This window comes from Hermetia illucens, chromosome 1 (assembly GCF_905115235.1).
Source record: "Hermetia illucens chromosome 1, iHerIll2.2.curated.20191125, whole genome shotgun sequence".
NCBI classification, from domain to species: domain Eukaryota; kingdom Metazoa; phylum Arthropoda; class Insecta; order Diptera; family Stratiomyidae; genus Hermetia; species Hermetia illucens.
Genome location: NC_051849.1, coordinates 58,969,912 through 58,985,758, shown reverse-complemented (window position 1 = coordinate 58,985,758; position 15,847 = coordinate 58,969,912). Strand labels below are relative to the sequence as shown.

Sequence of the window (15,847 nt, the reverse complement as noted above, 5' to 3'; positions counted from 1 at the left end):
ATCTCAATGTTTGTGTAGATATTTTCAAGACCCAGTGCCGACCCACGCACGACTTAGAGCTACGGTTCCTCTAGCTCTTAGCGCACGCGGGCTACCTAACACCAGAGAGTAGAGTGTATTTTAGCGTTTCGAATCTGATGGGGTAGATAGACATCAGGCCCCTTCGAGAAGCCAATTAACGCTGTGGTGCGCCGCTTTGATTTCAGCATGACTGCTATGGTAAGAGCAGGCGGAGCAGGGTCCAGTCGGCTTGCTCTTCAAAGCCTCCCACCCAACAACTAGAGATCTCCTTGGGGTCCTCAAAGAATAATTTAACCAGTATTCGCAACCTAGCTCTAGCTAGAAGAAGGATATCTCAACTTCAACAATGCATATATAAAAAACTAAGTAACAGTGCCGGGAGTCGAGTAGCTACAAAGGAAATAGTTCCTGCGATGTTACTTCCATGAACGTGTAGAGAAACAATCCTTATTCACTGCTAAAAAAATACTATTGGAAGAGAACCATTCAAAGCTAGATATAAAATAAGCAAGTAGCTACGCATGTGCAATTAGAGAAATCTTCCCAATCAATTTTCAACTTCGCACACATTTTCTCCGTGGAATTCAATAATGATCAAAATGTCTTCTCAATCCCAAAATGGACTGTGAAGTGGAATATTTCCGCGCATATTGCTTTAATGAAGAAGGACCTTTGATAAGTTGTTTCCCATCCTCGAGTATAAGATAACCAAAATCAAACAAAGGGAATCACGAGAATCCTTGTTGACACTAATGGTTGAAGCATATTATGTGCCATTCTATTTGCTATGCTGATGATGCTAGGGTGAACTTAAGGGAGGTTTTTTGGTCAATTTAAAAAGGGTAATATACAGTGAAAACTCTCATGGGCGGTCACCGACCGTCGAGTAATTTTCGTCCGCTTAAGGGGGGTGTCCATAAGGAGGAATAATACAATTTTTTGAAAAAATTATGTCGATGGAGGTCACCTTTGTAAGCAAATGAATACACTTTCTAAAAATATGACAAAATCTTTACATCATTTTTTACCAAGCAAAGCTTAAACTAAAGATTTATTCAATTTTTATTTACTTTAAATTTTTCAAAAAGCTCGGAAATTGTGGACTGAAGTAAAATTTGCTGTTTTTCTTCCAAGAACAGTGTTTTAATACGTCCCTCTAAATTTGTGAAGTGCTCGAAAGCAATATAGTCGTCTTTACAAAAAAACTTTAAGGTTTAAATTGTTTTCAAAGCAGCCTGATTAACAGCACATGCTTTTATGAAAGGCACAGCCTCCAAGACATTAATTGGTTTCTTCGCCGAAGAAGTGTCTAACGGCTGATGTCGTGTAATTGTATTTTTTCCTTTTTTTGCCTAATTTTTCGGTCGGATTCCATTAGCCAATGAATCATTAACTCGCGTGTCATCCACGCCTTTGTATTAAAATGCCAAATTATTGGCAATCGCTTGATGTCCATGGAGGTAAATGCTCTGGAACGTGCAGCTTTCCCAATCACGAGTGTTTTTCATTTTCTCCTGCTAAATTAGCGCTCAGTAAAATTGTTAACCTTTCTTCGGACAATTTTCCACCGTGACACTTATCCGATTTGAGAGCAAGCATTTTGTTGGATTAGCACCAGAGGCTTCACCAGACACACATCGAAATGCTATGTTGTGTTTACTGCGAAATCTTTGCAGCCAACTGATAGATGCAGCGAAATCTTTAACTCCAAGGTTGTTTCCTTGGCTTTGGAAAACCAGTCATAAACCATAGCATCACTATTTTTTCCTTTTGAATTAATAAAGTTTCCTTTACTGTTGATATTTTCGCCTGCAAACCATCTGGCCCTTAATACCTCTTTGTTACGCACAATAGGAGAAGCCTGCTCCTTTCCTATGTAAAATCTGCTTGAGACAGACCAAATTAATTTATCAATATTGAAACTGTTTTAGATTATTTTTTACCCTTCGACTAGCACACGCATATTTTTATTTTCATATGGGTTGAGAATATCAATTTTCTCTTTCAAAGAAAGTACTTTCCTCTCTGACATTATTAATTATTTTACTTTTTAGACTTTCCACTTGAACTTGCTGCGATTAAATGAGACAATGTTGCGCTCATAAACGAAATTAGTATCAGGGGAATCCTCAAATTAATTTGTGGACTTTTACATTTGAATTCCTAGGGATAATTTTGTGCGGCCTGTACGCTTTTGAAAAATCATAATCAGAGAAAAATTGTCCGCCCAAGAGGGTTATTTTTTATGGCCTAGCTTGCATAGCGTATCACCTTGAATATTTTGTGATTTTTAGGTTGGGTAGTTTCCCAAAATGAGTCCTGTTTCACTTTAAGTGTGTACATTTTGACTCCTCACTCATCCATCTTTCAATTTACGCAAAAAACTAAAATCTGCTTGAGACTAATTGAGACATTTTATTTGATAATCCACATATAAAAACAATGTACAGCACCCCCGTTGCATGTATGGGGTGTCCCCCCTCTACGCAGACCAGAGAAAAGTGCATGTGGCAGACAGACACTAAACTGCCTTTAGTAAGCTTTTGTTTTACACGAAACGTCAAAAAGACTCGTGAAGCCTACCTGGGAATAAAATTGAACAAGTCGGGAAACCGGAAGCTGGACGCTTCAGGTACGAAAGGTTTTGTGTATTTCTTAGTACGTAGCACGTAATATATCCATATATTATGTGAGAGGATCCACTTTTGGGTGATATTGACATTCATAGTCTTCAATTTTCAAAGAAACAACAAATTTTCCACCAAACTATATCATGGTAATATCATGCTCTATATTATAGCCTATATCACTGCAAAATTTTATGGTACTAGGATGAACTTAAGGGGGGTTTCTAACCAATTACAAAAAATTGTAGTAATATACTATTATTAACTTTATTTAAACAGATATCGGCATGGAAGGTATTTCGGAGCCCAGGCACCATATAGTGGCAGCCTCCTGATTTTTTTCAGATTTTTAGGTTTTGTAGTTTCTGAGAATGGCCCCCTTAAAGAAGTGATCACTTTCAACCCCCCGCACTCCCCACCCTTCCAACGAACGTCAAAACTAAGATCGGCTTTGGAAAGTACTAACTGAGATCTTTAATTTGATACTCCACATGACTATATTTGATGAAAAAAAATTTTACACCCCCCTTAAATTCGACGTAAAAGGATGTAATTCCGTCACAGTTCCCACCTTTCTACCAAATTTGGTGTCAATCGCTATAACCGTCTCCGAGAAAAATGCGTGTGACGGACAGACAGACAGACAGTAAACCGATTTTAATAAGGTTTTGTGTTTACACAAAACCTTAAAAATCGTTCTTTCTTTAGTTGATACACTAAAACAAATTTGGGAGTGGGAATTGACTATCTTCCATGGGTTTAGTTCCTTGGAATCAAACAAATGTGGGGCCTTGAATCTAACGAATGTCTGGTCCCACGTTGGGCGCCATTTGTAATAACTGTGGGACCGTGAACGAGAAAACTCAGGTAGAATGTCTTCAGTCTTAGGATGTCAAGGAAAGGTGGGGACGCCTCCTAAAGATCTAAAATATTGATTAACGATGTAAATTGTCGTGGACCTTCCACGCGATCCAGTATTTTTTTTATTTCTCATTTCCATATCGCTGTTCATATTTCAGGTTTGAGTGCGGTCTCAACGCGCCGGATCAACACCACACAACATTTTATTAATGACTTAAAGGGGACCGAAGTGTCCAAAAAGAAGCTGCGAGAAAAGCAGTTGAGGTATTAACGCTTGAAATAATTGCGAGTGGGGAGGATCGCAAAAGTAGAGGAATAGCTAAAATTAGTGCTTTGCGTACCATTACTTCTTGATGTTTCTGATTTCTCACATCTTCTACCAGATTTGCAGATAATCTAATAGTCCTGGCAGTGCTGAAGTTGAAATTAAGAAAACGAGCGAAGGTAACATAAAGGGTTGGTAGGTTACATGGGCGGAAGTGGAGAACTCCAGCAAAGAGAAGATAAATAATTTTCTATATTTTTCTATGTGGTTGATTTTTAAGATTCCCCTGCATGGTACTTTTCCTCCAGTTTATTGCGCCTTTGAGCTGTGCAAATAAAAACATTTTAATTATCATTGTGTATCTAAGAGATACATTCTTTTGTCAGTTTTTCCATTTCACTATCTTAAATCGAATGAAACATTCGCGTACAATAACAATTAGTCCACAATATCCGGGCAATTCTACGTAATAAAATCTTTTAATTGCTTATTAAAGTCATGTTCATAGCTTGAAGTTATTTTCGTTTTACCACCCAATCCGGGCCTACATTTCGAAGCCACACATACCATGAGTACCTTTATCTTTGATACGAGACTTTGTTTTGATCTTGTTTTGATTTCGCTGACAATTACGTCGATAAATTAATTGGTAGTTCAAAGAAAAGGGTACTGGAACAAGAGGCAGCCGATCAGCTAAAGGCAGCTGGATGTACCGCAAGAGGCTGTGCAATCTTGATTAAAGGTTCGTTTAGTGAAGGTCGGAGTTTAGATGCAACGTATGCAAAGTGGGCGAGTGGGTAGTTGGCTGTCGTAATTATTGCTAGGTATTTGGATATTGTCTTGTCGTGCTATTATGTATTCCAACGGAGTCCACTGGTTAGCTGGTGCTAACAAAGTTAACATTGAGTTATGGTCAGTGTGCTGGTGGATTAATTTTGTAGCTACAGTCAAGCCAACATGCGGGTGAAAACACAATTAGTGCTGAATGTCGTTTTGTTGATTATATTGAAATGCATTTTGCATTTTAATATTAAATTCTAAAAGACAATCACTACCTTTTATATAAAGTTTATCTGATGTAGTTGGCAGTCCAAACTCGTATGTACATATATCTTCTAACTACCTAGACCAAGTCTTTGAATATTACAGCTTTCATTGATTTATTGCCAGAGACTTTGGATCAGTTTAACTCGCATTCAGCTTACCAAAAACCTGTTTATTTTGTTGGGTATCTTAAGATCCTCTTGCAACTGCTTCGTCGACGACCTCACGTGATTGGCTGCTTAAAAGGTTGTCAGTATGCATAATATTAGCTGTCTCTATAGTTGTCAGTAAAAATCTATTTATTCCACACCATGGTACTTATGCTATCGTTTTGATCGCGATTTAATGAAGTACGCCACTTTATATCGATCGACAACTGATCGAATATAAGACGAAAACTGCGATACTATCAGATTCGTAGCAAATGGGTGCCAAAACTTGACGTCTGTCACCACGGGTTAGCTTCAGCTTCGGCGCCCTTAATTTCTACTCAACCGAAATAAGATAATGCGTATCCACATCTTGTTTCGAATAATGTATACAAACTTATAGACGTATGTGTATATCTATAGTATATGCTCGTATAAAAAAGGTGTATTCATTTGAACTGTCCCGAGTATCAACTTAATTATTGGGCACTCATAAGTAATCGTAGTAGTCAAGCCTAAGGTCATTTGTTATAAGTAAAATATGAGTAGATTTAGATAGAAAGTAAAAAGTCATTACTTTGAAAGACAAGATAAAATATGCTTTGGGTGGCAGTAACATTATTGCGATAGAAGTTTGTACCGCCTTCTGTTTTAATTTACAACAACAAGAGTTTCAATTTTGATCGGATTTTCCATCATAACCTATCAAAGCTTATAATCCCTTTTAAATCAACCAGCACACGGGATGGATGTGTTTCGTCCTGAACTACTGCAATAGCCAAAAAGGATAGATTACAGCATATACTACCCAGATCAAGGATGCGATTAGAGGAATGGAAAAGGCGAACGTATTTTTATTTTGTCAACGCCTATGATGTTTCTCCTTTCAATAATTAATGAATGAATAGGCGGATCCAGCTGTCAGTGTTATACAGCAACAGCAACAAATTGTTGTGATATTACCAGACAATCACTATCATTGTCTTGGAAGCCCACCTGCGGACTTTTGTTATTGCCAACTGTATTCTTCTGAGTGATTTTGATCCTGGATTAGCGTATAGCGCGAAGACATTCAGCTTCTTTGTTTGACGATGCTGTTCTAACCTCCAGGGCAATTCCCCGAATTCTATGGCAACCACCTCGTCAAGTCGATAATTAGCTGTAATTCCTGGATGACGAGCGACACTTGATGACAGGAGGTATCCATGATGATTAGGTTAAGTTAAGAAGAAGAAGTTAAGGAGAACCGATGTTCACAGGCTTCCCCAAGGGCAGAGAGTACACAGAGTCCTCAATGTACTAAACTATTCCGAGGTGTCTCCGTCGGGAGTTTGAGAATGCCGGGTAGCTGTGTGTGAAAGGAAAGGAAAGGTTGCCGGAATAATCACTCCGATTTTCTTACTTGGCGGTTGAATGTCTTAAATGCTTAGGTTCTGCGGGATAGGGTGAATGCAACTTCAACTCCTTCCAGTGGATATACTAGTGTTAATTACATAACTTGCTCTCCTTGTCATGGTGGGAGAGCTCAGTAAGGAAGATCCTATAGAAAACGAGAGGTGATACCGCAGCATCGTGAACGGTGAACTCTGGGTACTAGGCGACCGCCAGTTTCGTCTAACCTTGTCTTGGTAAAAAGAGGCTCGATCGATTTACTTTTCTCGGTAAAATGAAGGCCATAACAGCCAATTATAAAAACAACAAGACAAAACTATAAAAAACAAAACCTAGAACTAAATCTCATTCGTAACGATCCAACCCTGAGCCAAGGGGCCACCCCAAGCTCATCGGTGGAGAGCCCGAGACTCAGATTCTCCTTTTATTTAAGTAATAACCAATCCAATTGACACCCAGTCCTTAATGGACGAGCTGAAGCAGCTTCTATTGCAATACTCCTGACGCCCGGGCTCGAACCGGCGGAGGCCAAAATCTTGCCCACAGGTAAGAATTTATCCTAAGACAGCCCCCAGCCTTCGGGCAAATCGCCCTAAGGCAAACCGCTTTGATCAAAGCGCTTTCGGGCAAACCGCCTCCGAGCAAACCACTTTCAGGCAAACCGCCTTCGGGAAAACCACCTCCTGGCAAATCTCAACCCATGGGCTGTGCGAAAGTTGAGGGGAAGGATCATCCGGATTACCTTTGGCTAAGGGTAAACCGAAGCAGCAGCGGTGCTCGGGCGATCCCAATTCTTCGACATAGGCCTTCATTTGTAGCCAAGGCTATCGAAGTCGATGGATGGGTCTTGTATGATGACACCTATCCGTCCGTTTATGACACTGAGCAATGCTTAGGGGGAAACTCCTCCAAGCTGTAAGGACTGCATCCTCGCATGGCAATAGGTTTCGCTTTGTATCGATAGGTGTATGCCTTAAAATGTTACGGTTAAACTTTGCCGACAAAGTACGAATGAGTGGCTAAGGTGGTAGTTCCTGTCCCTCAGCGATGTATTTGAGGGTGGGTGACTGTCCGTGAAAATGGTGGTCTAAGCTGTCATCATCCGAAAAGTTCTTTCTTTGGCTTTCAGAAGATGAGCGTAATGGTGCTGAGATTTTGGAATAACTTGGTGTCCAGAACAACCTCAACACCTCGACTTGGATGCCGCTAGGCAGCAAAGCAGGAGAGAAAGCCGATTGGCCGGAACTTCTTTTACTATCGACAACTAATCGTCGAATCAATAGCTGCAAGGCGCTTATAGACCTCATACAAAAACCATGGGTATTTGGCGTGGTAGTCAGGCGCATAAACTTCTGATATAATGTTGTATGCCAATGGAAGTTATAGAACTCGTTTCTGCGTGGTAGTCTCGAAAGACCTTCAGGTTAACTTGGTTACTGACCTTTGTGATCGTGATACTACATATACTACAGCCATAATAAAAAATCAATAGGGAGATAAAGAGATTCTGCATATTTCCCCTTTGACGCAGAAGATGGTCCCAGTGAAATATTCACCAGAGCTATCTAATATGTCAAAGGTAAAGGCACGGGAATAACAGCACGACATAATTTTAATACCCACCGCATATGCTGGGGAAGTTCTAACATCGGCACTAGAAGATCGAGACTAATAAAATCTTGCGATCAGCCAAGAGGTCATCGACATCACGGTGGCATTCCCAGACATTGCGGCTCTTGTTGAACAGTGGAGAACATCAGCAGAACAACAACAACAATAGGCATGAATGGAGTTGAGAGAACAACCCAGATGATCATAACTAGCAAGTTCTTTCAAGCTTTCAAAGAGATCTGTTTACTGAAGATGCTAAAGAAGAGTAAAACACCATGCTGGGATTTCGGATTTGCCGAAGCAGACGAGAACGCCAACCGTGCTCTGAGTCTGATTCGCCACTGGATTATTATGGAGACGCTTTTTCGAGGAGACTAACTCTCTTGAGGCAACCTTAAAGCTGAAGCGGATCCTTGCCAAAGAACGTAGCCAGAAGCTGGGGAAGGGTACACAGAAAGCGATGAAGAAAAGGCAAACCATTTGTTTGAAGTGCATTTCCTAGGCAGTATCTAAAATCTCGACTCGTGCCGAACAGATGCGTACAGCCCTGAACCGAGAGACAGGAATCTCACATGTAGAGTAGCATCACTGAAGCGACTAAAATGAGTATTTAACTAACTCCAAAGAAAGATAAGTCTGCAGGTGCGGATGGCATCATTCCTGTGCTAATAATAGAGGGGCCTATTCAAAATATACGTGAAGGTGATATTTATTCGTAAACCAGGGAAACATACCTACATGAACCCAAAAAGTTTTCGAACTGTCAGTCGAATGTCCTTTCCATTAATAGGACTGGAAACTCAAGTAGTAAGTGGCAACTTCAGTATAGGCAACACCCCTACCAGAAAGACAAATCTGCAGAGCCAGCATTCCATGGGCTCACAGTAAAATTTGGAAAGATGATATCCCAAAGAAATACGTATTATGTGCATTCATGGACATCGAATGTGCATTTGCATTGAATGTGCATTTGCATCGAATGTGCATCATTAACGGCGCAACAACCGGTATCCGGTCTAGGCCTGCCTTAATAAGGAACTCCAGACATCCCGGTTTTGCGCCGAGGTCCACCAATTCGATATCCCAAAAAGCTGGCTGGTGTCCTGGCCTACCCCATTGCTCCATCTGAGGCAGGGTTTGCCTCTTCTTTTTCTGCCATAGAGTCGTCCATCCTCATGTAGAGGGCCAAAAATTCATCTGAGGATTCTTCTCTCGAACGTGGCCAAGAGTTCGTAATTCTTCTTGCTAAGAAGCCAAGTTTCCGAGGAATACATGAGGACTGGCAAGATCATAGTCTTGCACAGTAAGAGCTTTGACCCTATGTGTGAGACGTTTCGGGCGGAACAGTTCTTGTAAGCTGAAATAGGCTCTGTTGGCTGACAACAACCGTGCGCGGATTTCCTCATCGTAGCTGCTATCGGTTGTGATTTTCGACCCTAGATAGGAGAAATGTGATTACAAACCGAAAATCTGACTTAGACAAATCACGGCGCGTAAGCAATTTTAGAGTTGGACTTTTGAGTATCCATGGAGATCGAAGTAGGGCGCATTGTCCAAGGATTCCATGGCTTTTTATCATCCTTGTTTTGACCAGAGAAGCTGAGACAGTGCCAAGCCCATCAATTCGGAAGAACGTTCGAATTGGGAAAACTAAAGCCGTCTTGTAACACTGAGCCGATGGAGGCGGACGTACGTGGTAAAAGTCGTCTCGTCAAGAGCCGGTTCAAGCTTCCTGAATAGCATCAACCAACGTGAAGCCGCACCCCGCTATTAGCGTGGGTGCCATTGGTTACAAGGACGGTATTGGATTGACAGCTATCTTATGCCTCCTTAAAAAGGCCAAACAAAGTATGATAATATGTAAACTTCGCTCATTTTTGGAAATGCTGGTTTACCACACCTTTTATATGTATGGTATGCAGTCCTAATTTAAGCCGATTGAAGGGAAAAAAAGGAAGAAAAGTAGGATATTCTGGTGAAAGAAGGGTATCTTCATGTTCGAGCGTTTGATTACTGAAAATCCTCTGCTCCTCCGTGACAGTAAGGACAGAGTAAAACTATCGCCGAATAGTAGGAGAGGTGACATGCATAAAAAAGTGCCACTAGATCGATTGCAATTTTTGCAAACTATCGGGTATGAAAGCTCACCATATTGCATACGTGCACGAAGAACCTTGCAGAGGGCGACTAGCTACGACTGGGGTGCACTGAACGTCGTAAAACGTGCAGGAGTATATAGTATAATGAAGTTGAAGGTATTAATAGTAAGCACGGAACGCTTTGGTAGGAAAGAATCAGTCAGTAAAAGGAAGAAGAGACGGACACAGACCTAAACACGAATACCTGATAAATGCTGATCAAGTCCGGGGGGTAATACTATATAACTGTTCCATGCTGATAATGGAAAAAGAAGGATGTGGTTTTAATAGGTAAGAGTCTCATATAGCTGCTTGGAAAGAAGCAGTGGTAGTTATTGAAATTTTCCAGGTCTTATGAAAGAAAACAGACAGACAAACAAATTGACTTTCTGAACCAACAGATGTACATATTTGCTCATTTATATTCACTTGAGCGATAGCCTCGGGAAATTTTGGGTATAATTAAACATGGAATTCTTGGGAGTACGCCTTTCCTCTTGCGGCATTTATACTCTGGAAATCCTACTTGCTAACAGTTACCATTAAGCGCGCCCTCAATGCTGGCCGTTTCTGATAGGACTTCGACTGGAAGATTCTGGACCAGATCAAGGAGCGACGGTACGCAGTTTAGGATCCGCCTCCTAAAAAAGAGATGGTGATTATGATGACTGGTCTGAACGCCAAGGTGAGCTATGACGAGACCTTGATCAGTCATCTGCTAATGCAGAGCCATGGTGACCATAGCAACTGATTCCCGCATCTCTCGTTATCTCGTTATTGGCGACACACTGTTCGAGCATGAGGCCTGGCATAAGATCATACATAAGCTATCGTAACATGTGGATATGAACTAGTCCTATAAACAGAAGTGAAATCATCTGTGCGTGTTCAACCGGAGTAAAGCTGGAGGACTTGAAGGTGTCTTCGTGTACCTGTCTTTTAGAACTTCTGCAGCCTCTGCGCAATTGCTAAATCCACTCATTCGTTAATCCCGGAAATATGTCGTTTTTCCCATTCGGAAAAGGCAAGAATAATAAAAACAAGTCAGGAAACCGGAAGCTGGACTCTTCAGGTACAAAAGGGATTATTTTTTATATAAAGACATTTTTCAATGTACAATTTGTCCCATTAGTACACACATAATACAATATATGCATATTTCCACTTTCAGATGATGTTGACACTCATAGTTTAGAATTTGCGCAGAAGCGACAATTTTGACATGTTATAACTTTGTTAGTAATAGTGCGATTTCTACCGGTAGGATCATACTTTATATTATAGCCTACATCTCTGCAAGATTTCGTGGTGCTAAGATGAACTTAAGGTGTGTTTTGCAGCTAATTACTAAAAATTATAGTGATATACTATTATTAACTTTATTTGAACAGATATTGACATGGAAGGTTTTTCGGAGCCTAGGAACCATATAGTGGTAATCTCTTGATTTTTTTTCAGATTTTTCGGTTGGGTAGTTTCTGAGAATGGGTCCGTTAAAGAAATGATCACTTTCAATTCCCCGCATTCCTCACCTTTCCAACAAATGTCAAAACTAAGACCGGTTACCTCACATGACTATATTTGGTGAAAAAAAAAATTCACCCCCGTTAAATTCAACCTGAATGGATGTAACTTGCTGTAGGCGTGAGCGTTCACAGTTCCCACCTTTTCATCAAATATGGTGTCAATCGCTACAACAGTCTCCGAGAAAAATGCGTGCGACGGACAGACAGTAAACCGATTTAAATAAGGTTTTGTTTTATGCAAATTAAGTGTGACGACTTAAGGTATTCGCGTGTTTCCTGCAATCGCGAAGGTAATAGCTAAAATAATCATGCAATGTATTAAAGAACGCCTCAAAAGCTTGATGGATAGGGAGTAGATTTGTTTTTGGTCTGGATTTATCTGTGTCGACCACATTAATACCCACACAGTTGCCTCAACACCAACAGCAAACTGACATTCTTTTGCACTAGTGCTCCCTCTGTGCTGTTATTTGCGAGTAGTTAGTAGAAAGTGGTCAGCACTGTTAATCGAAAGATCCTGGTTCTCATCAACTGGGTTGTGTTGTTGGAATACTCTAGCCAGGGAAAATAATTAACGAAGAACTTCGCTTGCGTGCGGTTCTGGTACCCATTGACTTATTGATGAGAAGGCGGAAGTTTGGTAAGTTGCGCATTAAAAAAGAACGACAGCTGTACTGTACTGTATATTACTATCCCAGCATAGCAGCACTCATCCTTCGTTGTTCTTAGGAAGAGCGAGAAAGCTGTAGCTGAAGTATATTACCAGGAACCAATAGAGTTGACAGGGGGTTCAGACCAACCATAAATATATCTCTGTCGATTAAAAACTCAGGTTCGAATTAATTAGTAGTCTAGCAGCGGATCCCATTATCAGTAATGCCACAAACTAGCTCATTCAGTTTGCGAGTAGAAGCAACATATTTCTGTCGACAATAATCGGCTTTATCGGCTGTAATTGCCATTAACTGCCCTTAATTCGCCCCCAAAGGAATGTCCAGGTTGTTTTTTTAGATATTTTTATCAACGACAAATGAAGGGATCTCCTTCCCCCATGTATTGGCAAAATCTACTAAACACTGCGATGTCATTGGTATCACTGTGGAGACTTCGCTTTCGATCAGCTTTGTTGTGAATTCCTTGATGGCCTTCGAAGTATTTTGATATCTTTTGGATATAATGTATCGAAGGCTCTCCGGGGGGAGTGATAGTGTTATTCCCCAAGAACTTCTACCTTCTAGTCTGGTTCAACGGTGTAAAGTTTACTTACTTTACACCGTTGTACCAGACGGGCAACACATTGATGTTGATACGATGACATCCTAGACCATGAATGCTTATACGTCAGAATAAGGTCTTTGGTAGCGAGTCTAAAGATAAACAACCAAAGCGGCAGGAGTATTTCACAAACGCGGACACCCGATTTATATTGTAACTGTTTCCAGGCCTGACGAGAGGGGGTGGAAAAGGGGGTTTCTTCAGGTTCGGAGTTTTCTGCGGGACCTCGAATAAATATTTCAGGGATAAAAGGCGCTCGTATAATTTTCACTCAAGATTCAGATTTTCACCCCTGGCCCGATTTTTCCGCGTAATTTTCACTCCGGACTTGGATTTTCTCTCTACGGCTCTGATTGTATCAATGGGGTTGTTTGAAGGATTCATTTAAGGTCGCTATACCCAAAGGACCAAGTCTAACTTTGAACACTTCCACAATTGATAAACATATGCTGCTTTGCGTTTTAGTTTACCTTGCTTTCTTCATCTGCCCAGCCGTGGTCACATTACTCGTTTTGTATGTAGATTTTAAGTAGACAAGAAAAATAACTTAATATATACCGTGGTGCCTTCCGAAACTGGTATTTGGTTTATTTTTATCTTAATTTATTGCAAGATTCTTGAACATGTTTAGATGGTCGAATTTATATATTTTGTGCACGTTTATGGAAACTACATAAAACTTAAATATGGCAAAATTGGAACGCAGTATCATAAACTTATCATTGGAGGAGTTTATCGTTCTCTGGAATTAATACGAGCTTACATCGATTATGTGGATGCAACAGTGCAGTAGTCAGTAGAATAATTGCACGTGTGAGTAGCGACATATCCAGGAAGTTATTACACAACTATTCTGTTAACAAGGATGCCACTGAGGTAGGAAGTAAAATGATAACAGTTACATTATATAGAAGTTAAAAGTGGCTCAGGGGGAGAAATCTGGTATTCCGAATCACAATTTTTTTCTGCATAGGCAGATTACCTTGTGGAATTCCATGCAAACATATACACACTCATCTATCTCTGGTTATGTAAATATGTTGTGTTTTTGATGAGCCGATTTTGCAACCGTATCCTGTTACGGGTCCTGCAGGCTCAACAGGTGTCTAAGACAAAATAATATAATACAAAACAACGGATCCGGTTCACCTGATGCCACTATGATGCTGCACCTATTGCGCACCCAACTGAGAAGCTAATACGCACTGAGATTTGATAATGGAGCAGCGTCATCAACGCTCGTTACAAATATGTGGTTTACAACATCGGATAGTGCTGTAAATCACATGTTCTATCGCTAAATAGCGCTGCTCTTCTGGAAGTTACAACCGAAGCTGTGTTCAACGTTATCATGTTTATAGAAGTTCCCATTTGCATTCAGATGTTGGCGCTAAGCATGTTACAAACTTCACTTACGACGACGTTGCTAACGAATCGTGCTGGGACACAACTTAGTGTTTCTAGGTCAATTGTGTGACACTGAACGATTGAGTGACCTCCCAGGGTAGTACCCATGTTTGGGGCTCAGATTATTTTGGGAGCATACCTTCCTGTTGCTGGCGGTCCATATGCTGGACAGTACTAGAGTCGAAGTATCACTTTGCGCTGCACATGTAACTGGTTCACGTTTGTGGCTAATTTAATTTTTACTAGATTCAGTCCAAGCCATTCTTGGCACCCACAATGAATCGGAATTAAATGCCACTAATCCACTGATAACGAACGAAACCTGTTTGCGGAGTTCGTAGAGATGATCACGATAAAGGTTAAGATGGAAAACACGTTCGAATTTCTCAGATGTTTCGCGCAGTAGTTAACGATAGTAATAGGACGCCGACGAGCGAAGGTAGCGTACAGGGGCCGTCCGTTCAATTTGAGCCGCGAAATAAAATTGAAAGTAAAAATAATCCGAGCGCTAAACGAGTGTTGCATTGGGTCGCTGCCGCCGTCGTTAGCACACGCGATTTTCTGGCTCCACAATTCACAATCAGAGTTTGCAGAGAGTACAGGGTGATCCAGTGCCCAGTGAGGCAGGCTGGAGGTTGGAGCTTAGATGAGACATGTAACCCAATACTAGACCTGGACGAAGATTAGATTATGGTTTCCAAGCCGGTACCAGACTTACCGGTTGATAGTAGTGAGAGCAATATGAATGGAGTTATTCGAGAGCTGGCTACAGATAAGGTGGTAAATAAGAATGTTCAGCGGGTCTTTCCTTAAAAGCGATATGAATGCTGGTAGATGGATATAGGAACTTTATTTATATCATCTCGACTTTCGCATCGGGAGATAGTGCTTGCAACTTTGTTGTTATGTGTTCATTCAACGCATGCCATTCGTGACGCATTTTGATATTCATATGAGCAACACACTTGGATGGAACGTATTCGATGGTGAGGGTTCAACATTGTTAGTTAAATAATTGCAACATAGGATCTAACCCGAGAAATGGTTTAAATAATGGGAGACTGTAAGGGTATATTCATATATATATAAGAATAGGTACAGACTCTATTCCTGGAATATTATACTGCATACAAGAAGGTTGTGGAGGTCGTAAGGTGAATCATTTTATCTGCAATTTAGAATGGTTTTACGAAAAAAAAAAACATTTTGAAATTCGATATTTTTCATTATTAAAATTTTTGGAGAACTTCCTGCACCGTGCTGTGTGGTTTGACCACGTGCAGAAATTAAATGGAATTCAAAAATCAGCTAACTAGTTCATATCGTTGCCTCATAAAACAAGTATGAATATCCTGCGAAATCGAATGCACCTTCCTAACAGTAATCTCGAATTTTAGGATTTTATTTCTGTCAAAGACGTTTTAACTAGATGTTAATTCCGGGTTACAATTTTCTCCGTGGAAAAGGGGCACTTTTTGGAATAGAAATAGACAAAATGACTCGAATAAAAACCTTAGAATTGCCGACTATC

General features: G+C 40.6%; 1 protein-coding gene across 2 annotated transcripts in view; it reads right to left on the bottom strand.

The window, feature by feature from the left end:
- LOC119652275 (high affinity cAMP-specific and IBMX-insensitive 3',5'-cyclic phosphodiesterase 8) overlaps positions 1–15,847 on the bottom strand; it is a 485,640-nt gene that overhangs the window by 198,428 nt on the left and 271,365 nt on the right. The window contains exon 1 of one of the 2 annotated variants that reach the window (XM_038056307.1): positions 14,456–14,842. The exons of the other annotated variant lie outside the window; for it this stretch is intronic. The gene's annotated coding sequence lies outside the window, so the exon portion shown is untranslated. Of the gene's footprint in view, positions 1–14,455; positions 14,843–15,847 lie in introns of those variants that run through there. 2 annotated transcript variants of the gene reach the window in all.